The sequence below is a fragment of the Podarcis melisellensis genome, assembly GCF_964234715.1.
Source record: "Podarcis melisellensis genome assembly, chromosome: 7".
In the NCBI taxonomy this organism is placed as follows: Eukaryota; Metazoa; Chordata; class Lepidosauria; order Squamata; family Lacertidae; genus Podarcis; species Podarcis melisellensis.
Genome location: NC_138539.1, coordinates 62,361,106 through 62,380,495, shown reverse-complemented (window position 1 = coordinate 62,380,495; position 19,390 = coordinate 62,361,106). Strand labels below are relative to the sequence as shown.

Sequence of the window (19,390 nt, the reverse complement as noted above, 5' to 3'; positions counted from 1 at the left end):
ACAACAAAAACCACATTTTGATGCTATAAATATAAGATTACTTAAAGAGCATGCGGCATCCAATAGCAAAAAATAACAGGGTGCACCACAGTTTGACCTTAGGCCTAGGAACACCCCCCCCCCAATGCTGCTCTGTGACTCTGTCTGTCCATGCAAGATCCCTGTGTACCTGGGTCTTTCTGTGGACAACCTGAAATTGTGTTTTCTACCACCGAGCCCCTGATTAAATATATGGATTTTTGAGTTCCCACTCCAGTCATGGAAGGACAGGGAAGTTTTGCTTCACTGGAACTTCTAGGACAGAGTGGAGGGGAAGAATATGTGAGTTTGCTGTGTTTGGTCCTGACCAAACAATTTATTAATCTCTCTTAAATATTAATAAGTTGCCCTTCTGAACTGTGTCCACCCAAGGCGGCAAACAACAATGCAACCGCAAAAGGCACTATCCTAATAAAACTCTCACAATTCAAAAACTACAGAACCAGCCATATGTTAGACCAAGCAATATAAAACCATTTCCAAAATTATTGCAATAAACCGCTGAAATAGCTGTATAAAGAATACAAATGCATCAGTTAATTGAAATGGGTAGGGTTTCTGGTTTTGTTTTTACTGCTACAACTGAAGTGGCTAACCGTGCATCTCTTGGGAAGGAATTCCATAAGACAAGGGCCACCACAAGAAAAGCCCTGCCAATCAAACCCATCTTAAAGGTAGGCCACCAATTAGGGTCTCCGATGCTGATCTTAAAGCACTGGCAGCATGTGGCACAATGCAATGGCAGGTAATATAAGACTGGTGTCCATTTCTCCACTGTAAAGCATCTCATCAGAAGACACTTTGCAATAGAGAACTTGAGGAGTGAGTGGACACTCTCAAAGCTACAACTGTCCCCTGGAAATTGCAGCACTCGCCTAAGCAGCTAACCCTCACTCCCAGAACACTTTCCTAGTGCATGTAAATTTGCACTTGCCTAACATGCTTTGTGTAACACGGGTGGCGCTGTAGGTTAAACCACAGAGCCTAGGGCTTGCCGATCAGAAGGTCAGCAGTTTGAACCCCTGTGACGGGGTCAGCTCCCATTGCTCAGTCCCTGCTCCTGCAAACCTAGCAGTTTGAAAAGCCTGTCAAAGTGCAAGTTGATAAATAGGTACCACTCCGGCAGGAAGGTAAATGGTGTTTCCGTGTGCTGCTCTGGTTCGCCAGAAGTGGCTTCGTCATGCTGGCCACATGACCCAGAAGCTGTATGCTGGCTCCCTCGGCCAGAAAGCGAGATGAGTGCCGCAACCCCAGAGTCATCCACGACTGGACCTAACAATCAGGGGTCCCTTTACCTTTTAACGTGCTTTGTAGTTAAGACATGTTGCACATGGCTGCATTGTAACATGTAGTTTGGCTCTACATGATCCATTACTTCAGAATGTTTCCCCCCAATACTGAGGTCTAATTGGAGCTGGCCTTCTAACCAACTCTCATCAAAAGTTCTCCAGGGCTGTTTTACTTTTAAATCTTCTTTGTTATTATGGTCGACATTTTGTTTACTCCAAAGCACGTTGGGAATAATTGGTTAGGATGCACTGCATCACGAAGGCACAGATGGCAGGCCAAAGTCTCTGCTGATCTGAAGACAGTGTTAGCGTTTTTTTAAGAGAGAGAGAGAAAGAAAGAAAATAAAGTAGAAAGTAGGGGGTGTTGACTAGGGCCAGCAGTGGTAGCACTGTACAAAGGATGTTGTGGGTGGTCCATTGGGAAAGTTGTTAGGAATCTGCGATATGTCCACTACAATCAACAGAAAGACACAATCGTGCCTCCGTAGGGAAATGGGAGGGAAGAACTTGTTTAAATAAAATCGCAAGGTTGTCAGAATGTTAAGCTAATTCTCTAATGTTCTGTGCATTGTCTGGGGAGCTTAGGCATTGCATCATTTGATGTACTGAAGTAGTGACAAAATATTTTAATAGCAGTGCGTTTGGAAAGTGTTAACATCTTTTTGATCGTTTGAAAAGACTTGACTGCGTGTGGCAAAAGTAAAAAAAGAAAGAAAGAAAACGCTATTCGAGAAAAGCAACTCGTTCCATAGGCTGCTTTGTTTTCTGCTTTAGATAACTGCACAACGTGATTCTACGAGTCTCTGGGACATATTTATGGTAGTTAGTTAAGTATAAGTCATTACCATTACAATCCAACGATGTCCGAGGCTTGTTTTGCTGTTCTGCTAAGTGTCCCTTCAAGGGCTCAACAATGAAAGTGTTTTAACTTACAGGATGTATTGTCAAGTTTTTGTTTTGTTGAAGCTGTGTGACAGGCTGGAATTTGGCAGGAGAAGTTTTTTCTAGCCTGCAGGTAACACAAAAGAGAAGAATTCTGCTCAATCATATGTATTGCCAGTTCTAATATATATTGGGATTACTTCTCAGGTATTCTCCCATGTAGGTACCATCTCAGTACACATGGGTGGAACTGTTAGTTTTGGTTTTTCTCAGTTTCTCTTTTTTCCAATCTTAAGTTTATTTCTCCAAATTTGCATAACAGTTCCCATTATTATTTTTTTGTGTGAACATTTATCCACATCTTAGTGATAATTTCCTCTAATATGCACACTTTCCCAAAGCAATGTCCCATAATCTAATGCATTTTTCTATGTTCTTTTCACTAATATTTGCATCTTATGTACACTTATGAAGTTTTGGACACATTGCTTGGTTGGAGAGCTGTATTGCAAAATTCAGAGAACTGCGAATTTTGATGGAATGGCTGTGGTTCAGTTCATGTGTTGTTTTTGGAAACAGCAAATTAGTTAGGTTCACCTTTAAAATACTCCAAAGCAAAAATGTCTCGATCTGGCACCAAAAAGATGACTAAGAGCACTTCCACCTGTCTCACCACTTTCCCCTGGGAAAATCTGCTGCTTACAAATGAATCAGAACAAATGTCAATTGGTTTTTCTATGGATTGATGTTGTTCCGATTCAGTAATTCTGACTCACTTGGACTTACTTCTGAACAGACATTCTGCAATTTTTGTTTAGTCAGTGTTTCTCAAACTTGGGTCCCCAGCTGTTGTTGGACTACACCTCCCACCATCCCAAGCTAGCAGGACCTATGGACAGGGATGATGGGAGTTGTAGTCCAAAAACAACTGTGGACCAAAGTTTGAGAAACAGTGGTTGCCTCCATTGTCAGAATGATTCTTGTGAATCATTGATGGACTTCAATGTTCTTTTGATGGATAGATGCCTCCAGATAATATGACCCTGTTCCTTTGTATCTTTTAAAAAGTGTATAACCAGGGCATAACCAGGCACCAAAAAATGTAATCAAAATACCCTAAAATGAAAGCCCAAATATAAAACGCAGCTGTTAGAAAGCATCTCCCCAGTAAATGTGTAGTTAAAAAATGAGCCACGTTATATCACCATGATAGGATTTCTCTCCCCTCCCTTTCATTGGTTGCCACATATGGGAGTAAGAAAGTATTAAAGTAATAACAATGCCATACAGCCCCCCCCCCCATTCCTGTGGGGAAGCAGCTCACACACGTTTGCCTGTAAAATGTAGTCTGGAAGGGTGGGATTAAGATGTGCTGAGGTCTGAAACTGTGCCAAATTTAAGAGGCCTCATAGCGTTATCCCCAAAATGTGTAAACACCAAACCTCACCTGCCACTGCTTCACAAATTATGGACATCTGGCCTAATGATATATATTTTTAAAGATAAATTATGGTTATTTATGAACAGATTTATAAACACAACCATTAAGCATACTTTGGCCATATCTAAACAATAATGTTTGTTTTAGAGTCCCCATTTCCTTTATTTGTTTTTAGCCAATTATGCCACATTTGAAATTTAGAGAAGCAGGGTTTTTTTAAAAAGACCTCTTGTAATCTGAGACCCTAAACCATAGTTTACTTACATTGTGTGCAAAGCTGGCACTGAGTTTGGGCCTAAGGCAGGTATGGAGAACCTGTGGACCTCAGAAGATTGTTGGACTCCAACTCCCATCCACTTCAGCCAGCACAGTCAGTGGTCAAGGATGATGAGAGATGTGGCCTTGCAAGATACAAGAGGCTACAGTTTTTTCCTCACCCTTGGCCTGAGGGAAGTACTCCTGATTCTGGTGTAAATTTTCTGCAGCCAGTCTTGAGTTCAGTTTTGTGAACATCTTCTGTGCTTCTCAGGAACATTCTGCATTGTCTTCAAAGCGCACAATGCAAAGAAGCTTGTGTGTGACCCCAAGCTGCTTGAACAAGTACCATCATTATGGACAGCGTTAATTTTTGTTCCACTTCGTGACCTACCTTAAGCAGAAATTGCCAACAGACCTAAATTGCTTGGTGGCTTGTTGAAGCTGAAAGATACCCTCTGTGGACTAAACTCATTAGAGATAGAGAGGGGTTTATTAGAGACACTGTCAAACAGGCACATTAATAAGTGAGGAATAACACACAAAGCAATTATGATTTTAATGCAATGATGTTAGCATGCTACCTTTTAACCCATCCCCCAACCTGACACTCCTTCATTGAAAAAAGGAAATAAATGGGAATGGACAAGCTCTACTGCCTTGCAGATCCATGCCATCGCATTTCAGTGGGACTTGTGTAGAAATAGCACTCAATGGACTGTGCTCTTGGGCTGCTGCTCAGCAGTATGTATGAAATGCATGATACAACTGTCTGATAAACTATAGCCTAATGGGCCACAAGTCAGAGGGCTGCCTTATCCAGTGTGCTAGAGATGTGCATGACTGCTCTCTGTCTCCAGGAAGCCAGGATTGTTCAAGCAAAAGTTGCTGTCAGGGGCAATCCTGGCCAAATCAGGATCTCAATGGAATGGAGAAGCAGTTATGTACACATGCCAATATTTGCTTACATCTTCTAATGACATGAGTCAAATGTATGGATGCGCCAGGCGGATGCCTCAGGAGGCTGCCCTGCTAGCACTGGCAGGCCTAAACCAGAGGCCTGTATCTCCACTCATGCTTTGAAAATGTTCATGGGCTCATCTGAACCTCCTGCCATCAAGTAAGTTTCTCTTCCTCCCGTGTTGCCTGCTCTTTGGATACTCTGACCACAGCTTCCTTTTACATCTCCTGCTGGCCATCCCATGAGCTGCAGAACTCCATATTGATAGGGTGGCCCTCACATGATAGCATGAACTCTCCCCTGCAACATAGCAGACATCAATGGTGGCATGTTTCTTCTATCTATTAAAAACACATATTTTTGCTTGGCCATTCCCAGACCATTGATGCCAGTTTTTCACCAACATCTATGCTGCGACCTTGATGCTTTTTGCTGTATTGTTATGATTTATTGTTTCGCTGTAAAATTGCTTTGGGGTTGTGTTAAATGAAAAGTGGTCTAGAAAAGTATTGGAAATAGATGCATCATCTGGAATGAGTGGATGTTTTGTAAACTACTTTTTTATTTCTGTGTTAAGCGTTATTCTCTCCCGTTTAGTTTTAAGCTGTTAAATTATTATCATTATTATTTTGCAATGCATTAGAATGGTTTATTTGCATTGTTTTATACAAACACGTATAGATTTTTTTTGTATTTCATATATATATAGATCTATCTATCATCTATCTATTCTATCTATCTCTATCTATCATCTATCTATCTATCTATCTATCTATCTATCTATCTATCTATCTATCATCTATCTATCTATCTATCTATCATTTATCTATCTATCTATCTATCTATCTATCTATCTATCTATCTATCTATCTATCTATCTATCATCTATCTATCTATCATCTATCTATCTATCTATCTATCTATCTATCATCTATCTATCTATCTATCTATCTATCTATCATCTATCTATATCTATCTATCTATCATCTATCTATCTATCTATCTATCATTTATCTATCTATCATCTATCTATCTATCTATCTATCTATCTATCATCTATCTATCTATCTATCTATCTATCTATCTATCATCATTATTATCTATCATCTATCTATCTATCTATCTATCTATCTATCTATCTATCTATCTATCTATCATCTATCTATCATCTATCTATCTATCATCTATCTATCTATCTATCTATCTATCTATCTATCTATCTATCATCTATCTATCTATCTATCTATCTATCATCTATCATCTATCATCTATCTATCATCTATCTATCATCTATCTAATCTATCTATCATCTATCTATCTATCTATCTATCTATCTATCTATCTATCTATCTACTATCTATCTATCTATCTATCATCTATCTATCATCTGTCATCTGTCATCTATCATCTATCATCTATCTATCATCTATCTATCATCTATCTATCATCTATCTACCTATCATCTATCTAAATCTACTTAATTGTTCACTCAGTATGTTGTGAATATATTGTAAATTGCATCATGTGAAGTGATCCTTAAATGTAATAAATAATAATATTCAAAATTTGGAAGCTAATGTGTGATATTTTACACTTGCCACCTGCTTTTTGATAGCTTCTATTACTTTGACACATCTTGGTGCCAAACAACAACTACAGTTCCCACCATCTGTGACCACTGGTCCTGTTAGCTAGGGATGATGGGAGTTGTAGTCCCAAAACAGCTGGAGTGCTGAGTTTGGGGGTGCCTGCTATAGATTTAACACTGCAGACTTTTTAGGTTTTAATCCTGTACACCTTTACACAGGAAGCAGTCTCATTAAACACAGTGGGATGCACTTCAGAGAAGACATCGGCTGAGTTACATGAATAACTACAACCTCTCATAGTACAAGAATATAATTTATGTAGAGATTGGCTTTTTTCAAATTATTGCCTAGCACTATAATTCCCAGTGGTGTGTGATGACCAGACCATTTGGGAAAGCATATAAACCTCAGTCAGAGTTAGGCATGTTATAGGCTAACGGGGTGGGGTGTTAATCTTGGAATATATTTCATCCCTTATTTTTCCTCTCTTACGGGCTTGGGTTCTTCACTCCTCGGTGATTACAGTCCTGAGAATCTTCTCTGAGGCTAGTCTCTTCCCCACAACCCTAGTGTGTTACATAAGTTTTCACGGAAGGATAAAAATGATATCAAAGGTAATTAGACAAAAGGTCAGTGTACATTTATTTTTTCTCCCCCTGTATATATCTGCAGCATTATCATCACCTAAGTGTCTCTTACTTACAGCTATGTTGTGACACTGTAAAAACTATTTTGGCTGCTCTGTTGTGATGGCCGCTATTTATGGAACATAAAATGATACAAAAAGGTTTGTAAAGACCAGGGCAGGATCAGATAAAGGAAAATGGGAGAGAAACAGGCATCTTGGGATGGTAACTACCCTGCCATGTACTGACAGAGAGGTTGTATATTTTTAGAATATACTGGAAGGAATGGTGCTTTTACTTAGGTTTTTATGTTTTACCATGAGATGCAATTTTCTGGCCTTATATGCAGTTGTAACAAAAGTCAGAGAGATTTTATGATAGCTGCCAGAGTTCATAAATGATGGCATACACTAAAATATTTATAGAACTGTAAAATCTTGATTTCTCTCTGGTTTAGCAGATGGGGCCCTAAAACCAGTTTCTGGATTGTCACATTTCTTTACCCTTTGATGACAAAGAAGTCTATTATCACTTCCCCCCTGCTTCTCCCCCTCTTCCAATCTTGCAAACAAGTTCACTAGTGTGATGAGGATCACACACTCTCTCCACTTCTTTTTTAAAAATCTCCACGAGGGATCTCTCTATTGAGGGATGTCACCCTTAAAAAGCTGTACAGTGATTTCAGATAACCCTTCCTGTCATCGAAGATTCAGTGTTTGCGCAATGTAGATGGCCCTTTATTTGTTTGTTTTACACTTTCTGGTGTAATTGCATGCAAAGGGGATTGGCTCCCTTTCTGAATCTCGGCACTATGTCCCCGATAAGAGAGATAAATTCTACTTAAATGCCAAGACTCGTCCGCCTCGGCACCTTATGTATTATTACAGCTATTTGTGTCTGCTCAGAGGGTGTAATGAATTTCTATAATGCTGCTAAATCTGGTCAATATCAAAGATGGGCAGAGTTTGGGATGGAGATTAAAGAAATAGTTGCAGCATGGAATCATCAGCGTCAGAAAATTCCCCATCTGGATGGAAACCGAGGAGTAGAATTGTGCGTCTGGAAATTGTGTATCTGTCTCTGTAATGCTGTAGACTGCAAAGGAATGATTTTACCACTTATGCTTTTTACTTCATCTTCATATTAAATGGAGGATACATCAAATTTGTCCTGCGGTGTAACCCACACTGAGCCAACAGCATGTGGTTTCACAGACACACCCCTTCCCATTTTCCTCCCCCCTTTCTCACATCCTGTCCTCAACATTCTAACACCGGTGGGGGGGGGACTTTGGCTCAGATATTGCTGAACTACAACTCCCAGCACCTCTGGCCTCTGGCCATGCTTGGTGGGGCTGGTGGGACTTTCAGTTCAGTAACATCTGGAGATGTTTCACACACATAGTCTACCACGTTAGAGCATGACACAGAATTAGAAGGCAGAGAGGGAAAATGCAGATTTGGGGGACAGGCTTATGTAAAAAATGGTCTGGGTTTCATTCTCCATTGCTTCATTTCATGGGAAAATGTAAATGGGACGCCGTTTTTCAGTGTGAACCCCAGAGGTGGGATGGAGGGGGGCAATATTAATCCCTCTTCCCATGGGAATCCCAGAATGCACCCCTTTGTTTTCCCCATATCATTAAAAAAAATTCATTTTTTTTAAATCAGGAAAAATAAGTCAGTGGAGATGGAAGGAGGCATACCCAGAGCTGCAGTGGGGTCAAAACTGTCATAGGAAAGCTAGCATGTCAAGAAGAGCCCTGAATCATAGATTCTGTGGGTTAGATTTCACAATTTCATGCTACATTTGAAGGTAAATGAGAAAACGGCAATCACCAAGCTTCAATCTGAAGTGGTACATTCCAGGAATGGGTAAAACCAAGTGGGATTGGCTCAGTTTCTGGATTGGACTGAAAATCTGGCCTAGGCTGCAAGACTGTTCTTATCTTTCTTGGGGGAGGTGGGTGGTAATTTTATGCATGTTTTAGCCCCATGGTGTTCAGTGGGAATATTTCCAAGTAAGCATGTACCGGATGGCAGCCTTGGCAGGTGTAGATTAATCTTCTTAGATGCAATGGTTTTTCTGCACGTAACATCATTGATTTGAATAGGTTTCATTCCCCTTGCACCGGATGAGAAGGAATGTGGTGCTCAGCAGAGTGGAGGTGGCCAATTTGTCCCCGAGCAATAGATAAGTCATCTAAGCCACGCGCCAGAGAGGAGGAAAACTGCTCAGCTTCCTGAGGGAACCCTGGTAAAGAAGGGTGCCGAACAGGCATGCCAAACACTCAAGGCATGGCCAGGTCAACTGCATTTTATTTCTCTAAGCTCTTGCTGTCCTGGAAGACAGGGAAGGACTTCAGTGCAGCAGGGCGAAAAGCAGGGCTTGCTTTGGAAAGTATAATTTGAATCCAGGAACGTGACTTAACTTTCAGATGTGGGTGAAGAAGGTGGCAATATCGTTTCAAGCCTGAGCCTGTGTGAGTCACCCAAAATGAGACGCCGCTTGCAAGAGCCAGTGGTGCAGATGTTTTATGATATAATTGTGCATGCTACTGGCTGGTCCTTGGTGGGGCTTATATAGGTCCCTGCAGTTGCTGTTATTCCTAGTATTAATGAGGAGCATATAATTAGTACTGTTGAGAATGTATTAATTTATGGTCTCTGTGTGTGGTTTGGGAGCTGCATGGTCAGGGAAAACACAATGCGGTCCAGGGTTGTAAAGACTGCGGAGAAAATAATTGGGTGCACTCTTCCCACCTTGCTGCAAATCTATGCTTCCAGGTGCCATAAGAAAGTTGCAGAGATAGTGCAGGATAGTGCGCACCCCGGAAATTATCTCTTTCAGCTTCTCCCTTCTGGAATAAGGTAGGGTTATAAAGACTAGGACTAGCTGCCTGAGAAACAGTTTTTATCCAAATGCGATTTTGGTTTTAAATGCAGTGTAAGGTAGTCTCTGTGGGAGTATATTGTATTTAATTATGGGGTATCAGAGTTTTTAGGAGGTTAACCAGGCTGATATAGCTGGGATAGCAGGCTTGTTGGTGTTTGAATGTCTGATGTAGATTTTTTCAATTTCGTTGTTCTGTATGGGACAATGACAATAAAGATTATCATATTGTATTGCATCGTATCGTACCGTAGACTACACATGCATGCAGCCCAACCTCTGCAGGAGGACAGAATTGAATTGGAGGGGAATAGTAGCAGCACAAGTGTTGTAAATATTGCAGATATCATGCAGGATAATTCCTGCATCAGGAGTAGGATATTGGTTTCACAGTCACTGTGCACACATTGGTCTATTGCTTGTAGGAGCAATGTTGCTGTGTATTTCAGGAAGTAAAATTTTGGACACAGAAGTTGTTGAGCTTTTCCCACCACCACCCCGGACGTTATTCTGGACGTATAGTAATCCTGTGTAGGCAGTGTGTAAGCGATGATAGCATATACACACACAGATATGGATTTCCAGTTTAAACAGAAGAGTGTCTTTGCATTACAGCGTGCACAACATTTAAATTCCTGCCAGTCTGATCACATCCAGGGTCAACTGACATGAGCAGAATATCAGTCTCTGGAGGATCCAATATGGGCTTGTGCATGTAGAACAGGGGTCAGCAACCTTTTCCAGCCATGGGCCGGTCCACTGTCCCTCAGACCATGTGGTGGGCCGAACTATATTTTGGAAAAAAATAATGAACGAATTCCCATGCCCCACAAATAACCCAGAGATGCATTTTAAATAAAAGGACACATTCTACTCATGTGAAAACACACTGATTCCAGGACCGTCCATGGGCCAGATTGAGAAGGCGATTGGGTCGCATCCAGCCCACAGGCCTTAGGTTGCCTACCCCTGATGTAGAACCTGTTGGGATACTGCCAGGGAGATATGGCCCATCACTGCATCCACGTCGACTGGACGTCCATCGATCTCCCGTAGATACAGTATCAGCAATTAGCGACACGAGCTCCAGAAAATAGCTTGCCACATTCCAGAACTGATGCACGCTCTATCAGCAGATAATGCACAGCGAAATTTGCACGCAGGAGAGTATTATTAAGAAGTTTATTCAGCGTTGGTCAGAACAAAGAAAAAACATGACTGCCTGCTTCGGGCTGCTCAGGCACAGAGAGAAAGACAACAGCTCTATCAAAACAGAAACATCCTGTGAACAGGAAATACGCAGACTCTGTGACTCACATAGCCTGCTCCCTTTTAAGGTGGAATGGAAATATCCTAACAGAACCACCCAGCTTAGATTCATCACATAGGAGGTGGAAGTAGTTGGCTTTCACACAACAGCCTCAGCTTATAGCAAGACAGCTAGAAGTTGGACAAGTGCATCTGGAAAAAAATAAGAGCTGTAAATAAAGGCCATACATCGTAACTACCAGACTCTGAAATAGTTTCATGGATGAGCTCGTCAGCAAACAGAGGCCTTGCAAAAGACCATAGGGTGTCTGAACACAGTCACATGTAGAAAATGCCAGTTCATGTCAGTGGGATGGGAGTCTGGTTCTCTGGTGTACCAAGTGGTTCCGAGGGCCAAATCAGATGCAACATTTGTCATCTGGTACAGAATGGATGCCATATTTTTTTTTCTAAAAGGAAATAGCTAATTTGGGCCCAAGACATGGGAAGAGGGTGGGTGGGACTTTAATCTTTTGTCCATGCCAATATGAATCACCCCTATGATTGTTATGTGCAATGTTATGTTATGCGCAATGAAGGACAGCTTCAACTGATGCCAATATATGGAAATTCTGAGTGGGATGGTGGCAAGGGCAAAGAGTTGAATCTCTCCACATATCATGGACCTGATCTGACTCCCACCAGGAAATTTGTTAAGGTAATCTGCCAAGCCATGATGAGGTTATGGATGATTAAGGAGGATACAAATCCTGATAAAAAAATAAGAAAGAAAGAAGGCCAAACCACATCAAAAATGTTATGTCTAGTTGGCTCAAGGTTGTATGTGGCTTTGTGATGAAATCCACAGTTGGTAAATAAATATTTCAAAACTTCAGGATCATAGAGGGTTACATAAATGTTTGTCTTTGAGCCAAACATGGATATTCAGGTACAGACATATCCAAGTGCAAGACTGTTATTAATGAAATTACAGATAAATTGCTAGATAAATTACTATTCATTACTTCTGTAGGCATGTTTTTAAAATTTCCCAGATTAAATCCCAAGAACAAGTGATTTCTCCAGTTGCTTGACATAAGATATAAGTGAAGTCGAAGTTGAAAGTATCTCTTTTTTCATTCCTCTACAGGGCCAATGTAGTGCATCTCCAGCTCTTCGATGCAAGCCTTTTAGAAGAGGTACACAAGACTGTCGCCTTGCTGAAGTTCAGCAGGCCTGGGTCTAATCCGGTTTCTGGAGGAAGACCATATGGGACCTACATGCACACTGTCTTATACTCCATCATGGAAGAAAAATGGGATATGAATGTAAAAAATAACAAAATGAAACGACTCTTCCTTAAAATCACAATAAAACCATCAACATGTGCAATGAAATAATCATGTTTCTGCCCAAGCTGAATTCTTTGAAGTTTGCTTTATTTAATTTTTTAAAAAAATAATAATAATACCCAGATCTTCCTCCAGATTGGAGCACTGGAGAGCTTACAACACAACATACAATATCAACAGTATTACAAAATGTAATTGATTCCAATAGGAGAGTTAAGCTAATGCATTAAAATAGCTCCCATCAAAGTGAGTGGCCCATCAAAGGGTTTAGCTTTGGCTGGATCCTGCTCAGGATTTAAAATATAAAACCAACTAATTCTCCCAAGGCTTTACGAAAGAGCAAAGTTATGAACTTGACATGTGTTTGCAAACTCACATTTGTTGCATTCATACATTGCATTTTTAAGTGCACAGTTGCCCTGTTCCAACAAGTGTGAAGGCCATGCAGTCATCTGGTAGGGATAGCAAGAACAGATGCTGAAAGGCAGAGAATGGCCAGTAAATCAAAATGCCAGGAACTGGAACTGGAAAGTAATAATGGTCAGTTGCAGGTCTTTCAGAACCCTGGACAGGTCTCTCCAAACAGGTCCTATGGGGAAAACAATTTGTTCTAATGCATACTGGATGTAAACTGTATAATACCTGACTTGGTTTTCCAAGCCCAAATCTTTTGCTAGAGAATGGAAATATTTAAATGAATAGCCACTTGGTTGTCAGTGCGACTCCATTAATTGGAGCTCGACACTCTGCTGTGGTGAACAGGTTTGACCTGTGAGGTCTTTGGGGACAAGGATGCTGGTTCCTCAGTACAGTATGTCCAACATGGGGCATAGCTGTCAACTTTCCCCTTTTTAAAGGGGAATTCCCTTATTCCGAATAGGATTCCTTGCAAGAAAAGGGAAAAGTTGACAGCTATGACATGGGGACTGCTGCTTCTGAGGATATTGGCTTGGGGTAGGATCTTAGTTTTAGTTTTAGTCTTAGTCTTAGATTTAAATAGTTTCTGTAAACTGGGTGCAAGCTCAGTGCCAGGGTCCACAATGAGTGCTTTTGTGAGTTGTGCTCCTGATTCACTTGGCCCCTATCCTTCTAAGTCAATTTCCAAGGCACAACTTGTGTCAGCATCTTGGGTGCAGTGTGTGAGGCAGAACTCAGCTCATCATTTAATTGGGACCCGATGCTCAGGTCCAAGTCAAAGATAAGCCCCAAAGTATTTCTGCAAAAGTGTTCCCCTGTTGTTGGCTATCAACTTGTCATTTAACACCTCCATTTTTGTAGACGAATACCACCAGCTTCTGTACACTGATGAGCTCGTTGGGGAGATGGATGTTGAGTTGAGCATTCTTTTCTTATTTCAAACATGCCAGGAGGTGAAGGAAAGGCATTACTCCCTGCAGTAAGGTAGATCTCAGACCAACTACACAATGCGGCCGCACAGAACACGAATCCTACTGTCAGAAGTGCTACTAATTATTCTAATCACTTTTGCATGGCTTCAGCAAATCCACTTTCCCCACTCCCCTTTCAGAAGCCATAAGACCAATGCTCCCATTAACCCGTTTCCTGGAACAATGCAGAGCTGGCAAATAAGCCCCATTATTATTCCGTTCCAGAGGAAATATAAATGATTTACATTTATATGCCAGCGTTTCCCTCCTTGTTGCCCCAGTAAGAGCTGTGAAATGATTTATAAGGATGCCGAAGTGCTGGCACAGATGTTATACAGCTTGAGCCTGTTTGCCTTGCACAGTGTGAGAGGCCATTCTGAGTGCGTGCCAAGGCACAGGTAGGCTATGAAATGACACTTGTGCCAGAGGCATCCGCGCAGTTGCAACACGAGACCAGCAGGGATCTTGATGGTTGTGGAAATATTTTGGCACTCTTCCTTTGAGGAGGGTGTTTCGGTGCGGTGCAAATGCAGGGGGGGGGGGAGAATGCTTAGTTCTCATAATTAGCTGCCTCATTTAAATTCCTAATGGACTTCGGGTTCACAAAAACCATTCTGCTGTAGAACAGTAGGCAGCGATGTTGGGCCCTTCGTGAGGTTTTCTTTCATCCAGGAAGGTGAAAAGCTGATTATGCAATGGCTGCCTCCATGTCTCCTGCGGGGAGGAGGCCAATGGTACCAGGAAGATAGCAATTTTTGACATGAGCGAGGGAAGCAAGGGCCTCAGACTGTTGAAGGTGCCATGAATGGTGCAATAACAAGTGTAAATGTTATCTTATAGTGCAGGGGCCGGGAATCTTAGGCTAGCGCATAGCTGTCAACTTTTCCCTTTTCTTGCGAGGAATCCTATTCATAATAAGGGAGTTTCTCTTAAAAAGGGGGAAAGTTGACAGCTAGGGGCTAGGGTCCAAATACTGGAGGCAGTGAGAGATTTTACTTTCTTGGGCTCCATGATCACTGTAGATGGTGACATTAAAAGACGCCTGCTCCTTGGGAGAAAGGCGATGGCAAACCTAGACAGCATCTTAAAAAGCAGAGACATCACCTTGCTGACAAAGGTCCGTATAGTTAAAGCTATGATTTTCCCAGTAGTGATGTATGGAAGTGAGAGCTGGACCATAAAGAAGGCTGATCGCCGAAGAATTGATGCTTTTGAATTATGGTGCTGGAGGAGACTCTTGAGAGTCCCATGGACTGCAAGAAGATCAAACCTCTCCATTCTTAAGGAAATCAGCCCTGAGTGCTCACTGGAAGGACAGATCCTGAAGCTGAGGCTCCAATACTTTGGCCACCTCATGAGAAGAGAAGACTCCCTGGAAAAGACCTTGATGTTGGGAAAAATTGAGGGCACAAGGAGAAGGGGATGACAGAGGACAAGATGGTTGGACAGCGTTCTCGAAGCTACAAACATGAGTCTGACCAAACTGTGGGAGGCAGTGGAAGACACGAGTGCCTGGCATGCTCTGGTCCATGGGGTCACAAAGAGTCGGACACGACTAAACAACAACCTGGTGCTTTGGTCTCTTCCCATAACCCCCCCCCCTTCACAGTCACATCCACTTTCCTCAGGCCACAGCCAAACCCAACCCTTACTTCTTACCCTTCCTGAGTGTGTTTTGCCTGTCTAGAACATGTCCTTTGACTCTGAACATGCTTCTCACATGAAGCGTAGATGTGCGAGTGTGTAGAAACGTGCCTACTGTACGAAAGTAAAATGTCTATTTGTTCCTCCAGCCTCAAAATTGGCCGGTTTTTGCACCTGGAGAAAGCAAATATCCCATGGGTTGCAGACGTTGGAGTGCCCTTGTACACGAAGAGTCTGAGCGCAGTGTCTGGATTTAAAGAGCAAATTAGAGACTAGTGACTCTGTATATTGGTGTTCATTTCCCCCATGGGTCTCCCAAATAGACTATCTTTCTCATTCGGCACAGAGAGATCTCAGTGCACCGGTTCGTAAGCAACCCAGGCATTTTAGTGCACTTAGATTTTTCTCCCAGGGGCTGCTCTTGGCTCACACTGCACTCCCTTTATCTCAGCTTTAATCTTAAACAGCATGATTTGGGTCTTGTTTACATGTGGGCATGCACACTCCTCATGTGTGATTCCTAAGCTGACAGCTACCTTTCTGGCAAACTGAAAAAAATGTGCCCGAGCACAAGTCTCACCATTCGTTGCATCTGCATATTTAATTATTCATTTTGCATTTTATTAGAGTGCTACCTGACTCATTTTTTTAAATTGTAGTTGCAGTGTACCAAAAATAAAAAGTAAAAAAATAAAGAATGCTTGACCACTTCTGTTAACTGGCTACTGGCTTTAAAAATAACCAGATGTCTATCTATCTATCTATCTATCTATCTATCTATCTATCTATCTATCTATCTATCTATCTATCATCTATCTATCTATCATCTATCTATCTATCTATCTATCTATCTATCTATCTATCATCTATCTATCTATCTATCTATCTATCTATCTATCTATCTATCTATATCTATCTATCTATCATCTATCATCTATCTATCTATCATCTATCTATCATCTATCTATCTATCTATCTATCTATCTATCTATCTATCTCTATCTATCTATCATCTATCTATCTATCTATCTATCTATCTATCTATCATCTATCTATCATCTATCTATCATCTATCTATCATCTATCTATCTATCTATCTATCTATCTATCTATCTATCATCTATCTATCTATCATCTATCTATATCTATCTATCATCTATCTATCTATCTATCTATCTATCTATCTATCTATCTATCTATCTATCTATCTATCATCTATCTATCATCTATCTATCTATCTATCTATCTATCTATCATCTATCTATCTATCATCTATCTATATCTATCTATCTATCATCTATCTATCATCTATCTATCTATCTATCTATCTATCTATATCTATCTATCTATCATCATCATCATCTATCTATCTATCATCTATCTATATCTATCTATCATCTATCTATCTATCTATCTATCTATCTATCTATCTATCTATCTATCATCATCATCTATCTATCATCTATCTGTCTATCTATATAAATCTAGTCCCCTTTTGCTAGCCCTAATGACATTTATAATAATTATTAATATTTATTGGAACTGTCTTTCATCACCTTATATATTAAATATTCAGAACTCTGCTGTGGTGCTGAACGCCATTTCATCGGATGGCTTTGCCTTAAATCATTCCCTGTATAATTTTGTAGCTGGATTCTGCCCATCCACAGCCTCTCATTTACCTCCTTTTCCAGAATGACTCACAACGCAAGACAAAACAACTTGATGCCTGACCATAGTTTTCTTTTTCTAGCTGGTACCATAAGAGCAGGGAAATCCATTAAGAAAAATGCAAGCTCTCTTTCTCCTCCCCAACCCCGGCCACTTCTCCTAAAGCTTCATTTCAGGGAGAATTGGGTGGGCTGGCTGGGAATGGTTTTCTTTCAAAAACCATTAACCTGAGCTTGCGCCAGGGTTGCCACAAGTATGCATTGCTTCCCATCTCCCGTTCAAGACATGTTTCTGGTTTTGATTCTTTGTCTGCAGCGCTCCACGACAGATGGTGTTTTAATAAAGTCCAGTAGGAATATTACTGTGAGTAAACAATCCAGGGCATGCCAATTTTATAATTGCTGGGTACCGACGCAGCCTCTTACCTGCTGAATCCAAATTGGGAAGGAACCAACTGTGCACACACATATACCTACTAGAGGCAGCCAAATTCGCAGCTGTGGTATGCTCCAGCCCTGCGCTTCACCACGGAAGGTAAATTGCAGCTCCAATCAGGCGCCTTGGCACTGGGTGTGAGGAACTACTGCCATCTGGCTTGTCATCAAAGCGCGGTCACTGAGTTTTGGGGAGATGGAATGACTTGCTTTTAAAAAACAAAACCGAAAAGAAACAAAACAAAAACCCAACCTCGACGAGCAGGGAGATTGCTATCTCCACCATTATAGATTCATTTTAAAATAACATTCTTGGCTTTCCTTGCTGATTATGGAACTGGGATTTTCTACTTTAAGTCATTCCCACGCCCTATGGGGGAAATGAGAGTCTAAACCTGTTATATGCTAATTAAGGATTCACACCCACATGACTTGTCAAAAAGATAAATCTTGCTCATTTGTTTTCATCATTAGCAGGATTTTTCTTTCTTTCTTTTTTGAAAAAGAAAAGAGCACAATTCTGTTTTCAGCGAGTATGTCCTTAATATAATATTGATCCAATAAGAAATGTTTCGAAAGATGCTTAGGTTTCATTTTCATCATCATCAAAAAAAAAAAAAGCCAACAGTTATTCTTCATTCTTAGAATTTATTTCTGTGGCTTTAAGGGAAAAAAGGGTTCTCATGCAGACTTGGCAGCAAGGGCCCCATCAGAAAATAGATAAAGAACCAGAGAGATAGAGATAATTTTAGTTTGAGTTGCAGATAATTAATGTAATTTCTATATCACTTTCATGAACGTGACAGAAGCCAAATGTCTTTGGTTGAACAAGTGACATTTGTTCTCTAATGTCTGTATTCGGGAACAGACCACCTCTAAGGAGAAAAATCTCAAATAAAATAAAATAAAATAGATGGGTGCTAGTGGAAATTATAATATTGGGTGTGTCAGGTGGAATGATTCTTGGTTTCTTTTCACCCACTTCTATCAGTTTATATATTTTGCCAGGACACTTTCATATTTATCTCTGCAAGTGTAAGATATATAACTTGGGTCGGGAAGGAGGATGTGGAATAAGTGAAAGGTGGCATTGTCATGATTCCAATAAATAAAATAAAACCATACATTGTTACAAAACAGTCTATAAAGATGCCTCTTCAGTCAGCTAGCCTACAAGATTGTATAATTTTTGACCAAAGCCACTACCCAAAATTCCCCTAAAGTACCATTTGAAATTAATGTGAAAATTCCTCTTCAGTTGAAGCATGGAAAGAATTTGGAGTTAAACCAAAAGCACTTCTTGAGCGCGAGCAGAAGTGCCTTGTTGGCACGGAGGATGGCTATCTTAGTTTCCTGGTAGGTGGACCACTCTTGTTTATCAAGAAGGGTAAGCATGGTGCAAACATACTGGCAGGACTGACAGATTGGCTCTGTTTTGCACCACCCTGCCTCACCCTTCGTCTTCCAGTAAGCAGCCACAACCCACCTGCAGGGCGCAAGTGTGATGTCTCAGCCCCACCATGGCCAGCTGCTTTTGAAGATTAGTGAAGTTCCTGGAGGAGGAAAACTTCTGCACATTCCTTAGATGCTCTATCTAGCTAGTGTTGTTGACACTGAAAGGCATCCAGGGTTTTAGAAAGGTAAGTTCCCCAGCTGGGAACTAAACAAGAGATCTTTTG

General features: G+C 40.9%; 2 long non-coding RNA genes across 2 annotated transcripts; one reads left to right on the top strand and one right to left on the bottom strand.

Annotated features, from left to right (window-relative positions):
• The first annotated feature begins 8,999 nt into the window (after positions 1-8,999).
• On the top strand, positions 9,000-12,622 carry LOC309373840. Its single transcript, XR_014170225.1, has 2 exons — positions 9,000-9,564; positions 12,373-12,622. It is a non-coding gene; the product is annotated as an uncharacterized lncRNA (long non-coding RNA).
• Positions 12,420-17,988, bottom strand: LOC309373853. Its single transcript, XR_014170239.1, has 3 exons — positions 17,703-17,988; positions 12,951-13,051; positions 12,420-12,509 (listed from the first exon to the last, which is right to left on the bottom strand). It is a non-coding gene; the product is annotated as an uncharacterized lncRNA (long non-coding RNA).
• Between the last annotated feature and the right edge of the window lie 1,402 nt (positions 17,989-19,390).